The sequence below is a fragment of the Atta colombica genome, unplaced genomic scaffold (genome assembly GCF_001594045.1).
Source record: "Atta colombica isolate Treedump-2 unplaced genomic scaffold, Acol1.0 scaffold219, whole genome shotgun sequence".
Taxonomy (NCBI): Eukaryota; Metazoa; Arthropoda; class Insecta; order Hymenoptera; family Formicidae; genus Atta; species Atta colombica.
In genome coordinates, this window is record NW_017259315.1 from 565,647 (window position 1) to 584,035 (window position 18,389).

Here is an 18,389-nt window from a genome sequence, read left to right on the forward strand (position 1 = left end):
TCACTAATAGCCAATTACTCGTCATGCTATGAAAGACGGAATATACGGTTTTAGACTGATTCAATATATATCGCGCAGTGAGATTTTTTTATACGAATAATATATATAATGTTGGCATATTAAATATGTAACTGTTGAGACAAAATATGTTGCCGCATTGATTAACAATTATGTGACATGATATAATAAACAATATATACAACTGTTTGTTTTGAAGGCGAATTTTATGAATGATAAAAGAGTAGTGAAGAAAAGAAAGAAAATCCTCTTTTTTCGTTGTAAATTTTGCGAAGATTGAGAATTTGTATAAATCGAATAGGTCACGCAGGAAATAACGGATTTCTTGCCGTGATCCAAACGCAAATTTATAGCAACTCTTCAAAAGCGTATGGCTTCCGCTTTCAAAAGCGCATATCGCTATGCATCTCACGGAACGATGGGGAGAGTATTCGTGAGCCTTTCCATGTCGACTTTGTGTCCGGAAAACGACTTCGAGCAATGCGAAAAAGTTTCACGGCATCTTTGTATATTTATATATTTTGTGTTTAATTTGCAAATGGAAAATGACATTCCTTTTAATATTACAACAGAAAATCTGTGAAAATTATAAATTGCGAATTTCATCCATTTCATCATTAAAGCTACATAAATTTTATTCGATTGGCACCATACAATTTTAGAGGAAATTATAATGCATTTCTTACATAGAAAACTTGTATTAAAAACATATTATACGTCTTCCAAACGATCCAAATTTTTATATTAAGACAAAAATTAATATGTTAGAAAATAACATTATGTAAAAATTAATATAGAAAAATATAACACTTTTACGCGATTTGGAAACAAATTGTGGAAATACATGTCTTCAGTAAAATTAACATTTGTAATATGTTAAGTTTATTTATTTTTTGTTCATTTATTTTAGAATTTATATTTTTAAACCACATTATTTTTATGATATATGTTCATTTACTCATAAATTGTGTTATGTTAATACTACGAAATGTTAAATATCAGTTTAACACTTAAATACATTTAAATAATATAATCACGTCATTGTTCGGATACCTAAAAATTCAACATGAAATTAACAAGGATCGATTTTAATATAAGTACAAAATAAATATTTTACCGTATAGTTTAAAATTGACAAAAGTTAAAAATATCAGTCAAATTGAATCAATAATTAAATCAATTATTAGAAAAATATCATAAATATAATCTATAAATAAAATGCATTTAAAATGCAATCTAAGTTCATAGCGAGGTGTATATGTATGTGTACAAATAAACAGTTAGAATTTTATATACAACAGCTAGATTCAATTATCGCAAAAAAATTGCCGCGCAGTCGTCGATAAATTCATTGTATTATTTATTTTTCTGAGGAAGAAGGAAATAGAAATCGACATTTCTATGAAACGAATCCAGCAGACGCGAGGACTGGTGGCCAGCAATCTGCGATCTCTTTCGGAGACATATTGCCGCGCGGTTGTTTTAGTCAGATCGAATTGGATATATTTTTACTACGTGCGAATTCGTCGTGACGCACATTCTCATGGGACGGAACGAGATTGCTTCAATCTTTAATGGTAGCAAATTCTTCAAGAATCGTGTACCTGTCTGTATGCGCGTGTCGCGCTTGCCTCAATTTTTCGTTCGTGTTATATTGACAGAATCGATCGTTTTGATACTCCATTTTCGCTACCGAAAGACAAGTTCGCAACTTGTTTAATTAATAGAACGTAATTAGCGAGTGAGGCTTTTTCGATCGTCCTTCGGACACTCATATTGAGTTGCATTATGGCTGCGTAATGGCAATTGTAATAAAGTCTCCGATCAATTAGATCGTAATTAGCAGTTTAAAATTAATAATTGAATAACTAGCTCATAATTGGCACCGTAATAATTGATTTGCTTGTTAATGTAAGATCTATTTTAACTTCTGCGTGTTATTTTTACAGTTATCGAACAATTTTGAACTGGTTACAATTAATAAACAAGCGAATAAATCATATTTGATGAAAGTCTTGGTGTCTAATAATATTTTTGTGTTAATTTTTACAATTTCTAATTTAAGAGAACTACGCGCAGATAATATTAGTTTGCAAATTTTTAATAATTTTTAATGCAAAAGAAGTAAAACTTTTTTAAACATATTTTGAAGCGCTGTGTTTTTCTGCCGCCAGAAAAATTTTATTAGATCAAATTATTAAAATAATACTTTTTTATATAATCAATATAGCGTGTCATTTTTGATACAGCATTTCTTTTCGAATAATTTAGATGCAACAAATGCAGCAAGGCGAATGTTGCTATCAGGATTTGATAATATAATTATTAAGAATGTTATCAGGGATATTGGAATGAAAACATGTTAAGCGATTACTATTGGGCCAGTATAATCATTCATTCATAATCGGTTCTTATTTCAAGACTGTCTTAAGTAATGTCTTAAGACGCTAATGCGGTTCTCTGATTGGTTCGTGACATCTCAAGGCTGCTCAACTTAAAACAAATATATAAGAATATATAAGAATATATAAGAACTTGAATATATAAGAATATATAAGAACTGATTATGAATACCGGCCTTGGATACGCTCTAACATGATACGAATAAAATAATCAACATCATTTACACAAACAAAAATTAAATGCTCATTTTTTGTTTTTTAATAAGACTATACATTGGAAAAAAGATTTTTTTATATCTATAAAAGTGGATCTGGTAAAAATATTTCAATCTCAGATTTGGACTCAGTATCGAAAATTCTAGAAATAATTTTCATACTTTTTGTACAAATTGTAAATTAGTATTATTTGTCTTAAAACACATTATATTAAACTGAAGCAAAAATATGTAATATCACAAATTAAATTTAATATTAAATTAATTGATAAGTATCCTTGAAATACTATAAAGAATTTATTTGCAGAAAATCTCATCTTAGTCAGGAAGATTCAAATCTGGATCTTCCTTATTTTAGAATGAAAATTCCGTTAGAATTTTAAAATCAATATATGTCTTTTTATACCAGCCAATAAAAAAATTTGGTAAATAATTCAAGTTACATTGTTATATGAAATGAAAGAAAAAATTATTTTTTCTACGTGGATATACATCGGGTTAAGTAAACTTATCTTTCACGATGCTGATATCAGACCTCGTCGTTCCACACGAATCTCGTAGTTTCTGTAGACTTTTCGTAGACGGACGAAGTTCGCCTGCCAAATTTCGCAAACGGCGAAAGTCGCGCAAAGTCCATTGCGAATTTGGCACGGCAGATGCTTACTGCGAGTATCACACAAGACCCAAGACCCGTGGGTATACCATACTTCTCTCTCCTCTCTTCCTCTTTGAAGATACTTTCGTCATTCGCTGACCTGCGAGGAGCCAGCTGTCGCACCGAAGTTTAGCAAGACAAATGGCTATTAAGAGAAAGTTCGCTCATTTTCAGATAACGCAACAACATCGAACTGTAGGAAAATTAAAATTTTTCGAACGAACATTGACTTTTTTTCATTGCCATTGCGAATAATAATAGATTGCGAGTAACATTCGCTCCCTCAACTACATGCAACAATATTGTAAATCTCAAAAATTTGAATATCATCATTCAAATCATAAACATATCAAAAACATAATCATTGGCATAGCCATAAGTATAAAGCACTTCCACAAATTGATGTAAACGTTCTATTTAAAGAAAAATTTAAAGAAAAATAAGTTAAAATTATTTTGTTGAAAAATAATATTTATTTTTATAACAATTATAATATTGTAATAGTTTTCCCTTAACTTTTATAGCTCTTTCCAAGAAAATGCAATAAGTTAAGAATTTTATAGTTACAGACAAGATTGTAACATACATAGCAAATTTTCAAACTAATAGCATTAATTTTAAGAATTTATAATAATAGTCTTATTTTATTCAGCTAACATCTTATAGAAGAAATTCAATATTTATACAAGTACAATATAGAATATTTTAATTAATGTTAATTTTAAATTTGCTTGATAAAATTTTGGAAAATTTATACATTAATTTTGGTAGCTCTACAAGTTATTTTATATTCATATATATGTTTTAATTCTCTAATAGTTATTAAAGTCATTACTAAAAAATACAAAGCTTCTGAAAAAATTGACTCAGTTTCATTTTAAGTGAATGAGTTTAAACGAGTACTTCTTGTGAAAAACAAGGTCTAATTTCGCTGGCATCACGTTTCGCAGATAATATGAATGGACGTCGCGCCGCGGAGAGCTCGGAAACGTCAAAGAGATTTTAGTCTCATCGGAATCTACGCTATGAAAAAAGCTGCGTTGCCGGATATCGCATAATAAATCTTCTTTAAAGCGCCGGATATTTTTCTCATCTATTGAGACGTAGATTTCTACGATATATGTCAGATGAAGTTCTTACATATTTCACGTGGCGATTAAAAATCTTTTAAATATACACATACATATAAGCCGTATTCTCTGATGTACACATCTAGTATTGAAAATCCATAGTTCACGTTATATACATTGGAAAATTTTATATTAAATTTAATATACTTTATATACCCCAAATGGGCTTTTCAAATTTTTGTGTTTTTTTAAATTTAATATAAGATGAAAATATTCGGAAATAACACATTATGTTAAAATTAATATAATGAATATATAACAGTTTGACACAATTGGGAAACGTATTGTAAAAGCATACTTTTCAGTCAAAATCAATATTTATGATTATATTATTAATATTTATAACTTAAATTAACGTACATTCATTTTTTATTCATTTATCTTAAAACTTAATGTTTTAAAACTATATTATTTTTATATTACTTGTTTATTCATAAATAGTATCACTTTAACACACCGTTAAATATCAATTTCACACAAAATACTTAAATAACATAATCACTTATATTATATTAAATTAACACTTGTATGCTAAGAGTTCAACACAAAAATTTTAACAAAAACTGGTTTTAACGCAAGTACCAAATGTTCTTTACTGTTAAGTTTTATGTATAGATTTGCAGTACTGGCAGTGTATAAACATAGAATGGTTCAGCAAATTTTTACGATATCCTCGATAAAAAAATATGACATTTAATATCATTTTTTAAATAAATCGAAATTTCCTTCATCGCAAAGATTTCTTTGTTAATCAAATTGGAAGTAGTACCGCACATTATTGATTTAATTCTCTAGACGCACTTCAGAGAGAACGCTCTTCAAGCTAATTATTCCAGAGTGCAAACATAAGTAGCTCAGTAATAGATGAGCGTTTAAATGCGTTTGCAGTAGTCCGTTTCGTTTCTGCTACCATTCCGACCTTATTAGAATAAAAGCGCCGCATCGCGCAAGAACGAAGGGTGTACGGGAAATTAAGTGGCGCGAGCCGTAACTGGTTCCGGGCTGAAAGTGCTTTCACGTGTCTCCCGGCGATCTTCGAAGGTGAGCTTATTTACGACACCGTGGCGACGGGCTACGGGCATGCCGGGCACGGTCCCGTAATTTCGTATACGACCGAGAATGACCGCCGCAACCGTAAATAAGCGACGACGAGACAAGGGTCTCTCGTGTGCGAGAGGAGAAAAAAATAAGAGCCCACTGTGCGCACTTAACAAAAGTTACCGCCCACGTTTCGTCCTATCGCACGTGTCCTTTTAACGATAGATCGCGATCCTCCTCCGCCTAGTTCAAATAAATTAACGCTGTTTACCAAGCGTGAAAAGAATCGGCGCAAAGCGCTGTTTTAGCGAAACTTGATACGGTTTTTATATTGTTAGCATAGACATATCAAACAAAGCGGTGGACAACTATTGAATCAATAAAATTAAACATACAAAATAATGAAACATCAAGTATGTACATCACATATAGGATAAAAGCATTAGATGTGGATCGGGCACTAATTCCAGATCACTTTTTATATTTAAATAATTATAGTATTTTCCATAATACATATCACAAGATTCTTTAGCATTTGTTTTATCTCTTTTGAATGTCAATTGAATTTAATTTATTATAGGAACAGCACTACACATTTTATTAATGTCATTAACTAATTAAATGTGCGAGGTTAATGTATGTATCTTTAAAAATTCATTCAAAGTAATATTATAATATTGCCTTATAATTTTGCCTAATAGATAATAAATAGCACTAGATTTCATGGAAAAAAAATCAATGTTATGCTCAGTTGAGATTAAATGTGTCCGGGCGTGTTTAGTTAATCACTATATTATAATGATACTTTTATTGCGTAAATTTATTATAAAATTTTTTTTTAATTTTTCAAAATTTTAAAAATTTCAAACTTTTATTTATCAAATCTTACAAATGATTCTGAAAAGATTTATTTGTTTTAAGTATCGAAATAGAATATAAAATAGTACATATGTTTACAGGGTGCGTCAGCTAATCCGGGCAAAATTAAAATTGAATTTTCCGTTATATTGAATTTTCCGTGATTTTAGGAGATGACTGTTGGCACTCGAGTAAGTCAGATGTTTATATGAAATTTATATAACTTCAAAATGTTGGAGTTAATGAGATAAAGTGCAGAATACAAGAAGAGCGATAATTGAAGTGCTTCGCATCGAATTTTTTTTCGATAAGAAGATTTGATGTAAAAGTAAACTGGAGGAACGATTGCTAGCTGATGATCCTCCGGATCTTCCCGTAATAACCAGAACGATGTTTCTGGCGAATGTTCACGTCCTAAGTGTCATCTCCAATGACATCATGCCGTCTTATTTTTAAAAAAAGAAAAATCATCATGAAGGAGGTTTATCTCTGGATTCTGAGAACTGTAGTGAAGCCATGGATGAAAACTACAGCCTCCGGAAGGCCATATATTTTTCAACAGGTGCACCAGCTCACACAAGCCATTTAGTACAAAATTGGCTTTCCGACAACATGGACACGTTTTGGTCCGAGGAATTCTAGTCTCCCAATAGTCCAAATTTAAACCTCCTAGATTATTTTGTTTGAGGCGTTATTGAAAGAGTGTCCAACAAGTCCAGGCACCTCAATAACAACTTTTCAAGCCGCTATATCGAGATAATATTCATAAATTTAGGCAAAGAGCAATTAAAGAAAACGTGCTCGCGCTTTAGGCAAAGGATCGAGGCAGTGATCGCAATAAATGGGAATTATATTGAGTAATAGAACTCAGAGAGGATTTCTCAAGCAATATACAAAAAATTTTTGTGTATTTTCAAGTTTTTTCTGAATAAAATGGCGTTTTAATAAATTGTTTGCCCAGATTTTGCTGACTTACCTTGTATATACAAAAAATGGTGAAATATTGGCGAAATAAAATATAGGCGAAATATTGGAAAAGCAATGTATAACCAATATTGAGCAAACATTATTAAATAATAGTTAAATATAATTAAATCTATTGTACAATGTTGAATGTACAGTATTGCTTGTACAATTCTTACTCAATGTTTAATATATATATATGTGGCTGTATATTTGTTTCCCAATGCGTCAATACTTTGTTCTACTAGAAGATTATATACACTCAGGTCTTTCCCATTTACTTTTCCATTTACTTTTCTTGTAAGCTTTAAAATCAAGGTCTCATTATCATATTCTTATATATTAGGTCGAGGAAAAAGTTTCTTCGTATTTAAAAAAATTTTTTTGCAAAAGTTTGTAGCGAAATTTTCGTTACAATTATATCACTCGCTAGAGCAAAGTTTCAGCTTTAAGAATCTGTTTTTTAAATTGCAGTATGATGATTTTTATCGGAGTTATGAGCAATCAAAATAGAATAGAAATTAGAATAGAATACTTCTTTACTTAATTTGCGAATAACTCAATAACTCAATAAAAAATCATAGGAACATTTTTAAAAAATGATTTTGTAGGGAGCTTCAAGCTTTCACGATAGGTAGTCGAAAATTTTCGTAAATTTTTTGGGACACGTAAGAAATTTCAAAAAGAAAATTTTTCATCTTTTTTAGCTCGTAGTTTTTTAAACATAAAAATTACTAAACTCATAGAAACTCAAAAAATATACCTTTCGAAAGTAGAGAAGCTTTAAAACTCTTTTTTTTTAAATTTAAATTTCGTTCATTTTTGACGAAGATATTGTATATACAATTTTGAATTAAAAAATACAAAGAAACTTTTTCCCTGACCCAATATTATTCAAATGTGGGAAAACTATTTTTTGCTTAGATATATACTTGAAATCATTTATATCATGTGAAAAAAAGTGATCTACGTGTTGATAAAAAACTAATTTACAATTCATGTTTAGTTTTTCATATTGTATAAGTTCGTAGTTTCTTACAGTTATTTGTGTTTTTTCCTTTTATTGTGAAAAAGGAAGATTTTTCTCTGTGAAGAAAACGAATAAAATGGAAAAGTACAATATGTGTTACGTTGGTATTACGATGCCAGCATCCCTTTAATAATGATAAAGGCGAAGAAGGAAATACTATTTAAGATATAAAGTAATATTTTTTTCACTTTTTATTTATAATATTTTTCGAATTACTTTTAACAGAAACAATTTTCGTAAATATTCTCTTATTTTTCCCGTTTTTTATTTGATTTTGTTGTTCAGACAAAATTGTTCACAATGTGATGCTACTAATAGAGAATAAATTTGGCGCCATCCAGATTTTAAAAAAATTTATTTATTTGATTTTTGTGAGAAACTTTCCAGTTATTATAAAATCAATGATTCCATTATTAATATACAATGATTGTGTTTAGCAGAAAAAACAGCTTGCAACTTTTGTAAAATTTTTTAATATAAATGATTCTTATTCTTACTTAGCTCCTTACTGAATCTATATACTCAATCATATTAAAGAATCTTATAATAATAGTTACACAATTTTTTTTATTGAACTAAGTAAATATTATAAAAATAAAATCTTATTATAAAAATCATATTATTGGTACACTTATCCTGAATAATTATTCCAAACTTCCAAGCAAAGGGAACGAAAACCAGCAATCGAATGTAACTTAACGGATGTGACATAGCTTGCGGCTCGCGATATGACATAATCGATAGGAAAGTTCTGCGAATAAGAAACGATTTGTAGAAGGATTGAATTATTCATGCGCTCACACCATCGCGCGTGGACACGTCGCGAAAGTTACGGAGATCTCGAATGTCACCGCATTAATTCCGAATTACAAAGTCGGCTACGTAAAATTTTATTAAAACTAAATCGCCAACTGTAGAATGGAAAAGAAAAGGAAAAAGAGATCAGTACCCATTCGATTTCATATCGCGAACTGTTGAAACAAGCGGAAATGTCTTGCACGAAAAAATATTTCAAAATATATTTCGAAAAATGCGAATTCTACTTCCGAATCGTATTCGACTGTACGTATGAAAAAAGCCTCTAATGAAACTAAAAGATCGAAAGATCGAAAAAGGGAGAATCCATAACTCCCTCCGATCCGTTTTTTATCGCGAAAGAGCGAGCAGCGCGCTTTGAAATTCGCGGTGCGAGCACGGCGCAATTGAATTCATCAGGGCCGCATACACTCACCACACCGACAATATAATGCACTATCGTCTGCGGTCGCAGCACGACCAAGAGCTTATATCAAAAATCATTAATTGAACATACTCCGGTTCGCGGCTCGTGTCCGGGTTCAAAGGTAAACCGGGATTAATTAAACGTTCCGCGTACGAGCGAGCGAGTGAATGAACGAACCAGTCAGACGGACAAAGAGCTTCTGGAAAAAGAACTACCTCATGTGTTCCTCTGGTAAAGATACGTTACTGGCAAAAATTTCATCCTCGAAACGGAGGAAGGGAGAAGGGTGATCGGTGGACTCTCCAATTACCCGTAGAGCCGATGTGCGCAAAAAGCGCGCGACCAGCCGAAAACGAGAAGAAGGAGCAAGCCGATAACGAATGTTGACGCACTCGCGTATCGCGGACACTCGATGGGATGCTCTTTGCACGTGAAAGCACGTGGGCGGACTTTCGTATTTAATTCGCCCTCGATGTGATTATTCGGCGATCGAAGACAGGAATGAACGATACGAGAGGGTTGTACATTGATGAGCTCATTACAATAGCTCTCGATGGTTAATCGAGAGCTTTCAACGAGAACGTGAAATAGGGAAAACCCTAATAGATAATTACGAAATAGCTGTACAAAAATAGACAAGCGAGGCTTTACGGAAACCGAGGAAACTTCCTGCGCGGAAGCTTCGAAAGAACTTCAGAATTTCTTGTCGATATTCGACAGAACGAAACGCGGATATTATTGTGGAATGCAGGAAAAATGCAGATTTTAACTTTAGACATATTATACTGGGTGTGACACACTCAGACTTCTTTTTGAAAACTAACATTTTTTTATATTATAAGTAAATAATTTTGAAAGTTGGCTAATTTATCTAATAGATTTGAATATGTTAAAATATTTCTTTCTTGGCATAAAGGACAATGGTGTTAATGATCGAATAACACTAATCGATCATAATTTTATTAAGCTCACAAAATACCTTTGATACATCATAACTCAAAAATTGTTCATTACTAAGCTTTACATCGATGGCATCTTTTATTTATTATATTATGATTACTACATTATATGTGAAAATTATAATTACTCATTACTGTTAAATTTTTAATGTCTGGCATTTCGATTAAAAACAAATTTATTATAATATGCTCATTTTTATCAAAATTAATACAAGCGTTCAAAATTGAGTATATTATATTCAGTTTGTCATTCTTGTGATAAATTAGATAATATGCCGTTTAATGTTTAATAAAGATAAATCTATTGAGCAACTGAAAGAAAGAGCGATACTCTGCTTATAGGGAATCATTGGAAGTATCAGTGGCAAGAGATAATGAAGGATCGATGCAACCGAGGGTGTTCGATCGGGAATTCACTGTAGGGCGAGATTACTTGCAAGGTTAAGTGGGTGGCCTCCGAACACAGATCGCAGAGAGCACGCCTTGCGATAATTGAGGATACCTCGAAAGGGTAATTACTACATAGACAAGAGAACGCCAGAGTGAACGCTCGAGAGGAGAAACAAGCGGCAACTCCCCAGGAAAGATACGAGGTATCCGGCAAATTACAGGACTCGAGAGGGCTTCCCAACAATCGAGTTACGATTGAAGTACTGGAAGTGGCGTACACCCGTGACTATGTGATCTTTTTTTTGTTTACAGGGAAGCATATCACATATCCGAAAAGTCGAAAAAAATATTCAGAGATTTCCCGAACATATTCTACGACAATTGAGGGACACGATTATGCGAGAATTAAATGAACGAGATAAGACATGCGTAAAGAGGTGATTTCCTTCTCAATTCGATAAACTTAGTGAAATGGAAAAATCCAATTTTTAACAAATACTATTAATCTTCAATAATGTATAATTTTACAATATTGATAACAACACAAGCTGATTTGAACTTTTAAAAATTTGACACTACAGCAATATTTTAATTGGCGACTTATTAAATGTTATTTATATTTCAATTTAATCCATTTGTTTTATAATCCGACATTGAAAACGATTTAATATAGATCGAAACGCTATTACTATTTTTACGATGTTTATATTAATTCTTTTGACACTAAAATCTGTAATACAGTTAACACTGGGTCTGATGAAATTAGGAATGTTACTTTATAAAAAATAACTCATTATCTTTATTATTATCTTTCGTTATTAATTTGAAAAAATAATATGTTATCGTTTCTTACAAGTTAGAAAATAATTTGTTACTTTTTTCGTTACTTTTTTATATATTATTAAAAAAAGATATTAGATTTCAAACTTATATTAATTAGTGATCATGATTAATGCAATATTTAAACTTTAATCTCTAATCTCTGTTTTATTGTATTTTAATTATAACATACAAATTATTATTTTTCAATATTTACATTCCTATTTAAATAAAGTATTTCTATTAAGCAGAAATAATGAGACCTATTGAAGAAATATAAAAACATAATTAAGAGTTAAAGTAACGATAAAAATAATGATTGAAAACATTACTGTAAGACTGCAACGACGTTATCGTTATCGTTACAGAAAAAAGGAATGATTGTTATCGAAAAAAGTAATAATAATGGTAACGGCATTATAAGTAATTTTTTATTTCCCTATTCTGTGCGAGATTTATTACTTATATATATTGATTAAAAAGCGCTAATTAATTTTATGGAATCAAAATAATTCATATAAAATGATTCATATAAAAGAGAATAATAATAAGTTTATTTTAGAAAAGAAAATTCAAATTTGATGTTAAAGAAAATTAAATTATTTAAAATTTTTATGTTAAATGCAATTGCTATAATAATAAATAAAAATTAAGAAAAACAGTAAAACAGTTCAAATATATAAATGTATTTTTAAATATAATAATTTATTTTTATCTTAACATTACAGAAAAAACTGAACTATTTTTATTCATTAGAATCTTTGTTATCTAGATAATATAATCATTGTACAGATATTGATGTTTCAATATACTTACCGTCAGCTCTGGAGAAATATAATCGACTAGGTTTAATAAACTCATATCAACTCTGAAGGGTTAAAATCATAATAAATTAAGCACCAATATCTAACTTGTGCTTGCATAAGCCCCTTATTATTGAAAATTAGTGAAATTGCTGCTCTCTAATTATTTTAGTATCTATCAATTTTATCACTGCGAAATGATCGTTAGTTAAATAATGGGTATAATCTACAACGAGTTATCGTATTGTCAGCATTATGACGGTTATTGATAGCACTAATTTGAGGAGTAATCTGATAGAACTCGGAAGCAAGTATTTTTTTTAATAATCTCATCAATAACAATAATCGTAATTTCGCGTGTACATTTTCGCAACACCCGAGACGCCGAGTAAACACGCGAACTTCTTGTACCAAATGAACCTTGTCCTGCCTAAACGCATCGTGAACGCAACTGTTACAACGCGAATTATAACACGGTTATTTGAACAAATAAACCTTTAACCACTCAGCTAAATAAATAGCAATATATTAAGCAATATATTACTATATGTATTTAACATAAACAACACCATAAAAGCTAAATTGTCTTTTGTAATTATAATTACGATTGGTAGGGTATGAAACACTTTGAATTAAATTTTAATTGAATTTATTCCAGATGCGCACACATATTATTAGCAATCACATTTTTTTCTTTCTCCAAAATTAATTATATATAATTCAGTATAACAATTTATTTATTGTATATAAGTTCTTTGATCTATGAACATTTTAGTTTGACTTTATTACAATAGAACTTTTAATCAATTTCAGTTAAAAATTGAAATTGAAGAGCGGAAAAAGAAAAGACGATTTGAATCAGATATTCAAAGTAGAAATCGACTGAATAATATATATGAATATATATTATTAATAAGATCATTGGAACTATTTCTAACTGATTTTAATGCACTTTTAATATGTTGTAGAACATTAAATATCTTTTCTTGTATTTACTCATCTCAAGATTCAGACGTAGAATCAATCCTTCGAAAATAATGGATTTTTTCATTTTCAGCAAATGTTTTCGAAACTATAAGATACATGAAAAAATGTTTTAACCTTTTCACTGCCAGCGGGGGGAATGTATACTTCCCACTTCTTTTTTATACGATTTTGCCTTGTAAATTTCACAATTTCGCAAAAATAATTGAAATTTGGTTTTTCAGATAGCTAAATAGTCATTTAATATATTCTGATGTTTTTTAATCCAATTGTTTATATATAATTATTTATAACAAATTAAAGTTGAAAAAAGGTGATTTTTTTCAAGAAAAAATCGATTTCTTGGAAAGTATTGAGATATATAGAGATCTGAAAATTTATACCACATACTCTTCTAATGTTGCAAAAAAAAATATATCTTTTTGATATTTTTTTGCAATTTAGATTTTTTTTATAAACAATAAATTCTGCGATAAAGCGATCGAGATTTCAATTTTTACGTATATAAGATTTATTTTTTTACAATGTATCTGTTTATATAATTACCTTGTTTTAATATTAATATTCTTTTACTCAAAACAGAATGTTTTATATGTAATAAGCATAAACATATATGTAATATAAAACATTTTGCAATATTGCTTTCTTTTTGCACAATAGCGTTATATGATCAAGTTTTGTTATCCCTTTCATTGTCAGTGAGGTGTATACTTATTTTCTTTTTAAACTTCTAGTTTTTGCATTCTGCCGCTAAGTGACGATCACATGGGAATTACAAACTTCTACCAAAATATCCGGTGCATAAATATAAGTCCAATCATATGTGATTTTCAGATACTTTAGCTTTTATAAATTCCCTGGACTGTCGATAGATTTCAGCAGGATTTGTGAACGAGCTTTTGATTCTTTGCATATCGATATTAGTCTTCATATTATTTATTTTATTATTTACTTATTCATATTATTTATTTTGCAAAATATCTAAATTTTCACTAGTTTACTAGATGATGGCGGCCATATTTGATCCATATTGAATTTGCAAAATTGGATTTCAGATTCGGAATCAGTGAATCAAAAAACATAGGTAAGCAAAATTTCAAGAAAATCTGCTGAAAAAAGCCTAATTCAGCAATGAAAGGATTAAAGTAACTAATAAGAGCGAATATCAAAACATTCTATTCATTGTCTGTGTAGATGATCACATTACTAATTCACCAAATAGTATTAAATCGCGTTTAGATTATCATCGATCTGACTCAATTGCATCAGTTTATTTGTTCATTTTGTTATCGTCAGCAGCATAAAATGCAAAATATTATAGTCGTGATATTTTGTAAGTAATTAATTATTTCTTATAACTATTAAAAGTTTATTAAATTCAGTAGTTTGTATTATTGTGGCTCTATATTTACAACATACTTAGTTATATACTTAGTTTATTTTTTTGCCACAATGTTTTGTTTCAAAGAGAAGAAACTCTTTGTAAAGTAGAATCAACTAAATGTATACACATCGACTATAACTTTTCTTTGAGATTTTTTGTTATTCCTGCAGAACATGCAGAACATGGATTCTAATTCCACCTGCTAAGTATCATAAAAATAAGTAGATAAGTAAATAAATAAATAAGTCTATGTTAGAAAAATAGTTCTTTGTATATTCTTATATATCAACAAACATATCAATAAATATATGTTAACAAACTTATAATTTTATAAAAATAACATTAGCTCACTTTATATTCCATTTTTGTAACTTTTTTTTGCAAAAAAGAAGGAAACATACTTTGGTCATATTGAGTATATATTTACCCATCAATACGAGCAGAATGCTATTTTTTTAATTTTTACTGCTATATTTTTACTTATGTATATTATACTTATGTATATTATAAATGTTTTAAAATGACTCATAATTTTTATTAACATTTAAAAATGTTCTATCTTTTGAATGTGATCATTAATTCTAAATTTTGGATTCAGTAAAAATTAAAAGAAATCAAAGCAAAGTTTAAGGCATATAAAGTCCGATTACCTTGCAGAAAAATTTTACGGTATTTTAACGGTATTTTATGGTATTTTAACGGTATATTTACATTTTCCGGAAATGTTGAAAGAAAAAATTAATAAGTTATTGAATCTAAAGAATTATTATAAACACAATATTATAAATATTTTAATAAGTAATTCCAAAAATATTAATTTTTTAAAAATATTTTCAAACTTTTTTTGGAGTGTACATTGTCCAAAATATTCCCATTTTGTGACACAATTGTTGAATCTAAACACGAAAAGTTCCGAGTCATGATCGCATTTTCAGATCAGCTGTCTGGACGACTTAATTGCTAAGCAGGTTTACAATCACGAAGAAGTTTCGCATACTTTACAAATACTTTCGTCTCCATCAAAGAAAGACGAACAAAGCAACATCGTCGTTATTCTTTCCGTTACATGGGACAGGACATCAACGAATATATCAAAAACATGATAATAAAATCATTAGTTTCCAATTTGATTTCCGTTTTTAGCACATATCTTCTGATATTTATTTTATAACTGCAAAAGCTACCATATTCTTCTTACTTTTAGTTTTCCTTCAACTTTTTTGCCTCGCTTGCCATTCAAACCTACTCAAGATTTTTTTATGTGAAAATTACATTGGAAGCAAAATCTTTATTAGTATTTTGAAACATCTTGTAAGATTTCTATGAAACTTTCTGTTAACCTTCCATTAATTTCAAATGATTTGTTAACCAAATTGAATAATAAAGCAAAAGAGCAAAATTTAACTTCAAATGATTCGTTAATCAAATTGGATAAGTTATAGAACACAAATGGGCAAAATTTAATTTCATGATTTTTTAATTGATTTGAACAGTTTAAAAAATCAAGACGCTTCTAAAAATAAATGTCGCTTTAATCAATTGAGGATTCCTAATACAATTTGATTAGTGTAATATTTTAATGAAATTTTTGTTTCACAATTTTTCTGACACATACATATCTCTGTCTCCTGGTCTCCTGCTACATTAAACTGTAAAGAAATGAAATCGTGGATTTCCCGTGTTCATGAGAGTTCCCACATCTTGCTTACTCTTGCTGTACAATCTACTCCTATAAGCAAGCTCTTCCTGTCTTCTCTATTTTAGCCAATCATGTTCCACTCCTATCTTTCCCTTTTGCCCTCTCCTGTACTTGTGCTATGCCAATGACAAACTCTCTCCGTTACAATTCCTACTAGCTACTTTTCGTATTTTCGATCGCCAACTCTCCGGGGAGGAACAGACTGTGAGAGAGGGAAAGGGTGCGATCATCAGCGAGTTGCAGGAAAGAGGGCATTGCAGGTTGCACTTACGAGCAGAAATCGAAACTTTGCCTGCGTGAGAGAACGGCATGTCTATATGGAAAGCAGCTTGCGCCGAACACGTACGGAAATTGCTTCGCTAGCTGTCTGGCTGGCGTGCCTTCGTTTTCGCTTATTACAATATTTAAGTTGCTGTAAATTAAACGCTTCACTGATAATATGGTAAGGTGAGACAGAACCAAAGCGGATTATACGCGCCGTGCGAAGTTTCCTTTCTTATAATGATCTCGTTGGAATCTTATATCTCATCGGCGGTGATCGGCGGCTTTGTTAATTAATAACTAATTAATAATTTAATAACCGATCTTTTCACTCCATGTATTTTATGTAGATTATAAATGCGATCAATTAAACAAACGAATGTACAATGTGTAAATAAACAACAAGCAATATTACAACAAAAATTATAATGGGAAAATGCGATGCTAAAACGCAAAATTAATTCGCGTCGCTTTGTATAAATAAAATATCTAGTTATCTATATGGGGTGAAAAATTTTAAACGTAACTAAATATTTCGAAAAATATGGAAAATACAGAATAACATTTTAGAAAAAATTATATGGCTTAAGGGGAGCAAATAATGATAAAAATAATTTCGAAAAAAATCAATTTTAAGGTAAATGAAGGTTATTACCATTTTTCTAAATGGAATTATACGATCTTTTTATATGATATTTCCAATTATTCTGCATATAAAAATTGGAATATCGAATAATAGTGCATATTATTTATAAAATATTTTATTTGACACATTTTGATATAAAATCTAAAATATCTCATAAACTATTAATTTTTTAATAATCGTACATTAATACTTTTATGCACAGAATAATGAGATGTTGCGCCTTTTATTATATGTTGACAATGAGTGGTTTTCTTTTTAGAAGAATCAATAATAAATTTATTGACGTTTATTAATGTAAAAATATACAAAGAACTATTTTCCAAACAATTAACTGATCCACTTATTCCCCACAATGTTTAGCAGATGAATCTATCTAGTCTTGAATAACAAAAGTAGTAAAAAAATGTTGCAATCGATGTGTGCACATTATGCTCAGATTAACATACTCTACCTTACAAAGAGTTTCCTTTCTTTGATTATACACAAAACACTGTGATAAAAATGTAAACTAAATATAACGTTGTAAAGTACAAATACGGAACTACAATAATACGAACTACGGAAAGTAATAACGCTTAGTAGTTAAAAAAGAAAAATAATTATTTACAAAATATCACACCACGATCATGATGTTTTGCTTTATTTACAATAGCAGAATGAATAAACTGAACAATAAACTGATGTAATCAAATCAGATAGACAGCACTTATTACTTATTAGTATATCTATTATTAGTATATCTATTGAATTTACCACGTAAATACAATTTATCATGTAAATATATATACATATATACATACATATATACATACATATATACATACATATATATATATATATATATATATATATATATATATCACACACAATTTTTGAAAAAATATCAACTCTATAAATAAAAAGGGGCACGTTT